The sequence below is a fragment of the Lepidochelys olivacea genome, assembly GCF_965140295.1.
Source record: "Lepidochelys olivacea isolate rLepOli2 genome assembly, chromosome: 27".
Classification (NCBI taxonomy): Eukaryota; Metazoa; Chordata; order Testudines; family Cheloniidae; genus Lepidochelys; species Lepidochelys olivacea.
The window spans coordinates 10,358,400-10,368,882 of record NC_140437.1 but is presented as its reverse complement, the minus strand read 5'-3'; the positions used below and the strand labels follow the sequence as shown (position 1 = coordinate 10,368,882).

Below are 10,483 nucleotides of genomic sequence, written 5' to 3'. Positions count from 1 at the left end.
CTGTCTCTTTCCTCTAAAGCCCACGCGCTTTCCCAGCGCCGAAAGCGGGAGAGGAGGACGTGCTGCCAAGCAGCGAACTGGCAGAAGGAACCTCTTGCTGGGGGGGGGATGGAGAGAGAGACCTTTCTGCTGAGTCTGCGATTACTAATCTTCTGCTTATTGCTGCCCCTTGCTACTCCCTTCCCGAGGGGAGACCTCGCAGTAATGAGCGTCAGCCACCTCCAGCTGGGGATGTGATTAAAATTCCCCACCTCCACCCATGCCACCAGTGGCTCTGTCTGCGAGGACGCTTCCTCCTCCAGTCTCTCTAGCTGCTTTCCAGCCCAGCCAGCTTGGAGCAGTCTGGAGAAGAGAGAGTCTGCAGCCCACATCTGCTCCGGTGTTCGGCCTCTGCCACAGAGGCTCAGGAGGTATTAGAAGCGGGGGGTTGAGACTCCCTCTTCCCGTTAGCTGGGGCCCTCTTGGCACCTGCGATTTCAAACAGGAAGGTTAGGCCCCCCCCGCTGCAGACTCCAGTCTCCCAGGATCTTCCAGGGAAATGGGCAGTTTAAGGGTTAAGATTCGGTACTGCATGGTGAGCAGAAGGTGCCACCTGGGAGGAAGGGGGTTATGCTGTGAGTTCTCCCTTGGCCTCTTGTGTTAGTTCCAGCCCCTATATCTGAGATACCTGAGCCCAAGAGCAAGGTCAGAGCCCAAGTCTGGAAGGTGGGAATGTGTTTTCCCAGCTCAGCCTTGGTAGCCCCTCTGCTGATGTTGGGTGCGGCTGAACCTAGCTCTGCAATGAGGAGGGGCAAGGCTGAGCTGTGGTCCAAGCAGTTTCAGAATCTGTGGCTCCCACTTGGCTGTGACGAGGGGCCTAGAGAAGAGCTGAGAGTCGTAATATTATGAAACGAAGCCATTCAAATCTGGGGGCCTAGGCCCGTTCTGAGGCTCTGTCCCCCCAGGGCACGTATTCGCACTAGACCGCCCACCGCCAGCCCGCTGAGCATCTACTGCACCTTCTGCCTTAGCTGTTCTTTAGTCAGGATACAACATGCCACGTGTAGGCCACCTGCTCCATGCTCATGTCTTTCCCTACACAGAGAGCAACTTCACGGTCCCAGACAGAGAAACCTTTGTGTTCGATGACGAGAATAGCCACCCAAGAAAGCACCAGAATGGCATCTCCTCTGCAACATGCCCCATGTCTCGGAATGCCATGTAGCAGCTGAGAGGACTCCTCCTTTTAAAGGTACAGTACTCGGAACCCAAGTCCAAACAGATCCAGGCTGCATCACCACTGGACCTAGGGGAACTGCTCCATGCCATGCAGGAGCGATAGTCCAGCTCTTTAATAAGATTCCAGGATTCTTGCTATGTGTGTCACTCTGAAGCATAAAATGTCTGTCAGGGTGATGAGAGGGAAGTAGCTATAAGTGTGGCTGGGAACTCTTTTGGGTTTAGAATACCACCAGGTTGAACCATCATGGGCTCTTGCGGTTTGTTATCAGCCAGTGTGTACATTCGCAGCAATTCTGACTTTATGAATTACACCCGTGTGGTGCACAGCTGTAGTAAGGCATGTATCTAGGCCATGCTATGAATCCTAGGCTATTGTATTATCGAAGAAAACTCCATGGATCGCCACCCTTACTGTACTGCTAATTCGCCTGCAGCAGACTCATTGCTTGTCTGGGTTACTTGGCCCAGATGCCACCCACATAAACCAACACAACTCTCCTAGACTAACACCCTCTCGACACACATCTACACAACACTCAACGCACAAACTAAACCCAAACCCACGTACCCCTCATTCACCACCCGCACGATTCAACACAAATCTCCCTGGACAAAACAGCCCCCACACAAATCAGCGCGACTCTCCCAGCCCTGCACACATGGTCACCCACCTTTGCAAAATCCCAGCAATGACCGAGCCTGGCGATGAGCCAGGGCTAAGGTTTTATGCTGAGTATGAGCAATCGGCTACTCTCCCTTTTCGGCATTTTTACATGACTTTACAAATTTTACCCATGTGCCAGTAGGGGCTTTCAGCTACTACTTGGTTATAACATGAATGGTGGCAAGAAACCCCACCCTGTCCCCCAAATGACCTTATCTTCGGGGGGGGCGGGGGATGTAGTGAAGTGGCTATCAAGGGGTTAACTGGGTTACTCTGAGTATTAGGGTTTGGATCCATGCTCCACTCCTTCTATACTTCCAGGTTTGTCAGTGGGGGTTCCTCCCCCTCCCCATGCTGTGACGCACTTCGAGACAGCAATGAGTTCCCAGCCTGCACTCCTGTGAGTAAATTAATTTTCCCTTGCACTGAGTGGTCCCTTTACACAAGGGAGATTTCCCTGTGACAGGGAAACACTGAACAGTCCCCTGCCTTCTCTGCTCCCCTGGGAATCCTGGTGGGTGGGAGCAGCCGGGGAGGTAGAAGTAGCCGTCTGGCATGGCTGCCAGACAGTGACTGGGCACCTTTCCCTGCGCCGGCTGCTCATTTGGCTGGCTCTGTGAGTGGCAGGCAGCCTGTGGCGGGGTGGTGCTGTGTGTTTTGGCATCTCGTTGTTGTGTTGCGGCAAACTTGCAGATGGCTTTTGCTCTGTCTGTTGGCAACAGAAGGCCCCATTTTTAACAGCGAGGAAGCCGGGGTGGCTTTCCTAGGCTTTCGCAGAGACGGGCGATACAGTGAGTTGTGCCTGGAACTGTGGCCTTAAAAAACACTCATGCACCCCAAGGACACACCGAGACTGATTGACTCTTTCTTTCTGGGAGCCGACCCTGGCCCCTACATGTCACTCTAGTGATGTACAGGGGCAGTCAGGGTCAAATCCCCCCAGAGCAGACACAGTATAGGATTGACAACCATGGCCCTGCCCTGCCCCTCTCACCGTTCCCGCGTAGCGGGTGTACTGGGGGCATGTGGGGATGAGAGGGGAGTTCCCATAGTGTTGCGCAGGAGAATTTCTGAGCTGTAGCCCAGATGAGAGTTGGTTGATCCAGTAGTGAGAGCACTAGCCATCGGATTCGTGATAGACACTCGGTCTGTGCTTTTCCAGTGCAGGCTGGTTTTATGCACACAGGGATTACAAAAGTGCACGGTATATCATAAACAGTGCCCGGCGAATTCTGCGATCAGGGTCGTGCCTGAGAGAAACAAGCAGCAGATCCGATCTGTGAATTGTCTCATTGCGTGAATAGGCCCCCAATTAATAACAGTAATTGCTGACTTATCATCTGAACTGCACACTCAGCTGTTGCTGTGGGCTGAATGCAGCAGAAATGCTCCTTATCTTAGTAATTGTTTCCTCTCCTGGCAACTCCTTTGTATAAGCACCTGTCAGAAGGCGGCTATTTTCCTAATTCTCATGGGAGGGTCCATTGTCCAGGGGAAGTAGAGGGTGAGTCCAGATCCTGATACCGAGATTGCAGTGCTGTGAAAGGTGCACCTTGCCCTTGCATTCATGACCTGTATTGCACTCTGTAGTGAGACTGCCATGCTTCATACAAAATGTCTCTCTGGGGCCCTTTTTGCTGGCGTTGATGGGCCATGCTGGGTGTCAAAGATGCCACTTTGCATTTCTCCAGCGCCTCATAGTGAACACACCTCCCACGCGGGGGTGAGATAATTAACCCCGTTGGGAGACCCAGGAGCCTGATTCTGATACTAGAGTGTCTTTTTTTTTTCTTTCTTTCTTTTTTTTTTTTTTTGGCGAGTCTGTGGCTGTCTTCTGAAAAGGGCAGTGGGTGATGCAGTGTTCCTAATAAATCCATTCCTCCTCTCCAAGGCTGCATGCACTGATGGCCAAGTGTGGATACATATAAATAGATCCAAATGACACACCATTAGGGAGACAGTGTTTGGGGCCTTAAAAACCCTCCAGATCCATTTTTTGTAGGTGCTGGCCAAGTGTAAGCCACACACAAAAATCTGAATGTCAGACACCTGAATCCAAGCCCAAAGGGCAGCAGCTGAGTGTGATGGTTGCTGAGTTTGCCCGTGGAGTCTCTGAGCTGTCAGTATTAAACTTCTTTTTTCCCTCTTCTTGTGTTTTTCCTGCTGCCCGTCAGTATGGTACCTGAGCACCTGCCCCGGAAAAATCACTAGTAACAGTGAAGTCCCTTTGGGTGTGGTGCAGTTAAATGCCCGTGGCTGGCCCAAGTCAGCTGACTCGGGCTCACAGGGCTTGGGCTACGGGGCTGTTTAATTGTGATGTAGATGCTCGGGCTGGAGCCAGGACTCTAGGGCCATCCCAGGGTCCCAGAACGTGAACATCTACACTACAGATAAACAGCCCTGTAGCTCGAGCCTGAGTCAGCTGACATGGGCCTGCTGTGGGTGTTTAACTGCAGTGTAGACAGATCTGTTGTTTCTTTGCTTCAAGATGCTGGGGTCTGGACGATTTCCTGTGAACCCCATTCTGTTAGGTACCATTGAATTAGAGAGGGAATATGATGCCAGTGCCCTCTGAGGCTTGGGGAAGGCATCCAGACCAAGCCATGGAAAGCCTTCCTACCCGAACTAGTGAGTTGCTGATAATGAGAGGGCTTGAGTTGCAAAATTCAGGGCCCAACTGGTGTACAGTTCAGAAGCGTCAGATCCAGCCAGTGGGATTGACCCCTTAGAAAGCTGGCTCTATTTGCTAAATTTGAATCAGGGTTTGGGGGTTCCTGGCTCTCCCCACCCCACAGCCAAAGGTTGGCGGTCCCTAATTGTGTCTCAGTGCAATGCTGACCTGCCTGTGAGCAGGTGCCGTGCATTCCAAGCAGAGAGGTAGATTCCTTTGATCCAGGGCAATGGTTTTTTTCACCAGTGGGTCACAACCCCTAGGGGAGTCACAGAGGCAATCGGGAGTGGGGTGGAGCGCAAGGCACTGAAAATTTTATTACAATCGAAAGCAAAGAAAACCCCACTCTCTCACTCCCTGCACACCCTGACGCTTGGAGGTCAAGTCTTCTCTGTCAACCTCTTGAACCACACCTGCAGATCCGTTAATATTGGCTCGGTGCTGTTGGCACTGAGATGTCATTTTACTTGTGTCGTTAATGTGAGGCGGTTGCGAATATTTTTGACTTTGAATAAGGGGGTCACCCATGTAACCCTGGCCGGGGCGATCTAGGTCATCTGGAGTGGGCAGAGTTCCCCCTGATAAGTCCTATGCCAGGGCTTAAGCAGCTCTTGGGCAGAACAGTTGCCCAAGAAGATGTGGATCCCCAGCTGCTACTTAATCCAGGGTGATGTGGCAGCAGATGGGTGCAGCATCAGCAGAGCTCCAAAAGAGTCAGGCTTCACGACAGATAAAGGTGGGAGCCGCGCAATGGAAACAAACTCCATCAGATCGTGTCATGCAGCTGGGTCTGTTTTGCTGCTACCTGGAATCCCAGCTGCGTGGAGCTGGCTGCTGGCCACGCGGGCGGCTGGATTGCATTGGCCTTCTGGCCTGAAACATGCCACGTAGATTTGCAATTTTTCTGCTCACTCCCCCGCGGCCTGCTCCCCCACTGGTTAATTAAAGTCAAGGACCAAGGCAATGGTATGGGAGTCAAGCAGCTGGCATGGGGATTTTGCACTGTGCTGGGAGTTAGGCTGAGCGTTCGTTGACACTGGTCCGTTGGGTGGGGTGATGGTTTAACGCGTAGGGGGTCTGCACGTGGGCGTGGCGAATTCCGGCCGGAGTCTCTGCTAAATACAAAACCATCAGTGGTTGGAGGGAGCTGAAGGGGACTGCTGAGATTGGAGACACGCAGAGGGCCACATGGAGATCACTATCAGCCTGGAATAAAGAGGAGCAAAACTTGGCCCCCCCAATTCCCCAGTGGGGCAGCAGTGCTAGCGGTGATGGGAGCAGCAGAGGATGGAAAGTGCAGGAGTTTTTACCGCTGTGTCATCACAGGGTGCGTCTACACTGGAGCTGGCAGGTGTCATTCCCAACTGGAGCAGCCGAACCCGCGCTCGCATGCTAAAATTGCAGTGTCACTGTGGCGGTGTGAGCGGCAGATGGGGCCGGCCCCCGAGTATGATCCCGTCTGAGACCCTCGCTACAGACTCGCTGCTCTTTGTAGCACGCAAGCTCCCCCAGAGCTACTCAAGCTGGGACTTAGCCCTCCAGTGCCAGTGGGAACAAACCCCAAGGCACCTCCAGCCTGTCAACATTACAGCTCCCATCAGCGCCTCGGGTGAGCCACGGCTCCCATGGCTGCCAGCAGAGACAAGGCCGCAGCTGCTCTTCCACCACCAGGAATAAAATCCTGGTCAGCGAGTCTCTGGAATCCTTCTCCCGCCACTGACTTCAGCTCAAATCAGGGTGACCAGATGTCCCGATTTTATAGGGACAGTCCTGATATTTGGGGCTTTTTCTTATATAGGCTCCTATTACACCCCCATCCTGTTTTTTCACACTTGCTATCTGGTCACCGTAGCTAAAATGTTAGTTTGTTCTGAGAGGCCCAAAGCACTGAACTTCCCTGCTGGTGCGGCAAGGGAGGGTCATCTCCATGTGCCGTGCCAGCCTCCTCCTTTTAGGGTTTCACCATCTTTTCTCTTTCGCTCAGAGTTAGACGCTAGCATCATCTCCCCAGCCGCTCTCTGGGGCCGTAGCGCTCCAGGGAGGGCAGATCAGGACAGGTGCATTAGAGTGGGGAGCCCTGGACTGGAATAGCAGGGGACAGCGGATCAGGACTGAGGTGCATCAGCAGAGGTCTACAGGAGACATTTGCACCATGCCTGGCTACATTCAAGCTGGGTCTGTTAATCCCTCCATTTTGTGAGCACTGAACTCACTGATGAGGTGGGATTAAAACAACCCGAGTGCCCCCTCTCTCCTCACAAAGTGCTGGAATTGGTGGATTCACCCGGACTGAATTGCCTCATGCCTTCTGGAGCAGGAGAGCAGGGAGCACCCCAGAGCTACTGGAGTGCCCCGCCTTGGGAATGCTCTCCCAGTTGGAAGGCCTGCGGGTGTAAAAGTGACTCCTCAGCTCTGCAGACGTTCTCTAGTCATATCCTGAGTCCCGCACCATGCCATGCTTAGCAGCCTGCAGCCCTGAGATCCCCATACGCCCATCCCAGTCTCTGAAGTCTCCCCGCGCATTCAGGCTTCTTGCACCAACCGACTTCCAGATCTCCGCAATCCGGGCAGGGTCTCTTCTTTCACTACCAGCCCCATCCTTCCTCCCATCCTTTCACATCGCTGTCCAGCTCTGCATCTGCCTCTCGGCCGCTGGCCGCTTGCCAGAAGCAGGCTGTAAAATCTTATCAACTCACTGCTGAGGAGAAACTGCTGAAACTGCATCATCAGGCTGTTGTTGCAAGTAGATTTACGGTGCCCGAGTGGAGGTCAGGGCCATGTTAAGCCAGGCATTGTACAATTCCCAGCTCCTGCCACCAATTGCTAAGGCCCAGACTTTCAAAGGTATTTAGGCACCTAACTCTCTAAATAGAGAATGGGTTGGAAAGGAAGCGGGGTTACAGAGAGGTGAAGTGATTAACCAAAGATTGGTAGCCGGACTCAGACTCCGGATCTCTTGCATCCTAATCTAGTGTTCTACCCACTGCCTCTCTGAGCCCTGCAGTGATGGCGACCTTCTGTGATGACTAAATTGACAGGTTTCAGAGTAGCAGCCGTGGTAGTCTGTATTCGCAGAAAGAACAGGAGGACTTGTGGCACCTTAGAGACGAACCAATTTATTTGAGCATGAGCTTTCGTGAGCTACGGCTCACTTCATAGGATGCATACTGTGGAAAGTGTAGAAGATCTTTTATACACACAAAGCATGAAAAAATACCTCCCCCCCACCCCACTCTCCTGCTGGTAATAGCTTATCTAAAGTGATCACTCTCCTTACAATGTGTATGATCATCAAGGTGGGCCATTTCCAGCACAAATCCAGGTTTTCTCACCCCTCCCCCCCCCCACACGAACCCACTCTCCTGCTGGTAATAGCTCATCTAAAGTAACCACTAGCTCAGTGGTTTGAGCATTAGCCTACTAAACCCAGGGTTGAGAGTTCAATCCTTGAGGGGGCCATTTAGGGATCTGGGGCAAAAATTGGGGTTTGGTCCTGCTTTGAGCAGGGGGTTGGACTAGATGACCTCCTAAGATCTCTTCCAACCCTATGATTCTATGATCTCTTGGAAGACTGAAACGAGACAGTGCTCTCCTTACAATGTGTATGATAATCAAGGTGGGCCATTTCCAGCACAAATCCAGGGTTTAACAAGAACATCTGGGGGCGGGGGGGGGTGTTAGGAAAAAACAAGGGGAAATAGGTTACCTTGCATAGTGACTTAGCCACTCCCAGTCTCTATTCAAGCCTAAGTTAATTGTATCCAATTTGCAAATGAATTCCAATTCAACAGTTTCTCTCTGGAGTCTGGATTTGAAGTTTTTTTGTTGAAGAATTGCAACTTTCATGTCTGTAATCGCGTGACCAGAGAGATTGAAGTGTTCTCCGACTGGTTTATGAATGTTATAATTCTTGACATCTGATTTGTGTCCATTTATTCTTTTATGTAGAGACTGTCCAGTTTGACCAATGTACATGGCAGAGGGGCATTGCTGGCACATGATGGATACTCTCATAAAAAACCAACCTTCCACACAAACTTCCTCGTGGCTGGACTTTACTAAAACTAGACAAGCCATTTACAACACACACTTTGCTTCTCTACAAAAGAAAAAGGACACTAAACTTTCTAAACTACTACATGCCACAAAGGGCCACAGCAATGGTTCCCTCAACCCACCCAGCAATATTGTTAACCTATCCAACTATACTCTCAGCCCAGCAGAAGCAGCTGTCCTATCTTGGGGCCTCTCCTTCTGCCCCTCCACCCCGACGAACATGATACAGTTCTGTGGTGACCTAGAATCCTATTTTCGACGTCTCCAACTCAAGGAATACTTCCAACACACCTCTGAACAACATACTAATCCACAGAGGCCTTCCTACCAACACTACAAAAAGAAGGCTTCTAGGTGGACTCCTCCTGAAGGTCGAAACAGCAGACTAGACTTCCACATAGAGTGCTTCCGCCGACATGCACGGGCTGAAATTGTGGAAAAGCAGCATCACTTGCCCCATAACCTCAGCCGGGCAAAACACAATGCCATCCACAGCCTCAGAAACAACTCTGACATCATAATCAAAAAGGCTGACAAAGGAGGTGCTGTTATTCATATTCTGACCTATTCATGATGACAAGACGCTGCTCGGCAGCTCTCCAACACCACTTTCTACAAGCCATTACCCTCTGAGGGTTACCAAAAGAAACTACAGCATTTGCTCAAGAAACTGCCTGAAAAAGCACAAGAACAAATCCGCACAGACACACCCCTGGAACTCCGATCTGGGGTATTCTATCTGCTACCTAAGATCCATAAACCTGGAAATCCTGGACACCCTATCATCTCAGGCATTGGCACCCTGACAGCAGGATTGTCTGGCTATGTAGACTCCCTCCTCAGGCCCTACGCTACCAGCACTCCCAGCTATCTTCGAGACACCATTGACTTCCTGAGGAAACTACAATCCATCGGTGATCTTCCTGAAAACACCATCCTGGCCGCTATGAATGTGGAAGCCCTCTACACCAACATTCCACACAAAGCTGGACTACAAGCCACCAGGAACACTATCCCCGACAATGTCACGGCAAACCTGGTGGCTGAACTTTGCGACTTTGTCCTCACCCATAACTATTTCACGTTTGGGGACAAGGTATACCTTCAAATCAGCGGTACTGCTGTCGGTACCCGCATGGCCCCACAGTATGCCAACATTTTTATGGCTGACTTAGAACAACACTTCCTCAGCTCTCGTCCCCTAACGCCCCTACTCGCACTATATTGATGACATCTTCATCATCTGGACCCATGGAAAAGAAGCCCTTGAGGAATTCCACCATGATTTCAACAATTTCCATCCCACCATCAACCTCAGCCTGGTCCGGTCCACACAAGAGAGACACTTCCTGGACACTACAGTGCTAATAAGCAGAAGGAGAGAATCCTAGATTTACACGGTTGGAAGGGACCTCAGGAGGTCATCTAGTCCAACCCCCTGCTCAAAAGCAGGACCAATCCCCAATTAAATCATCCCAGCCAGGGCTTTGTCAAGCCTGACCTTAAAAACTTCTAAGGAAGGAGATTCCACCACCTCCCTAGGCAACGCATTCCAGTGTTTCACCACCCTCCTAGTGAAAACGTTTTTCCTAATATCCAATCTAAACCTCCCCCACTGCAACTTGAGACCATTACTCCTTGTCCTGTCATCTTCTACCACTGAGAATAGTCTAGAACCATCCTCTCTGGAACCACCTCTCAGGTAGTTGAAAGCAGCTATCAAATCCCGCCTCATTCCTCTCTTCTGCAGACTAAACAATCCCAGTTCCCTCAGCCTCTCCTCATAACTCATGTGTTCCAGACCCCTAATCATTTTTGTTGCCCTTTGCTGGACTCTTTCCAATTTATCCACATCCTTCTTGTAGTGTGGG

The 10,483-nt window shown here is 51.2% G+C and overlaps 1 protein-coding gene across 1 annotated transcript in view; it reads left to right on the top strand.

The window, feature by feature from the left end:
• Positions 1-320: 320 nt before the first annotated feature.
• Positions 321-10,483, top strand: part of CYB561 (cytochrome b561) — a 57,689-nt gene continuing 47,526 nt past the window's right edge. Inside the window, exons 1-3 of the mRNA XM_084615693.1 lie at positions 321-410; positions 1,083-1,231; positions 2,207-2,285. The gene's annotated coding sequence lies outside the window, so the exon portion shown is untranslated. The remainder of the gene's footprint in view (positions 411-1,082; positions 1,232-2,206; positions 2,286-10,483) is intronic.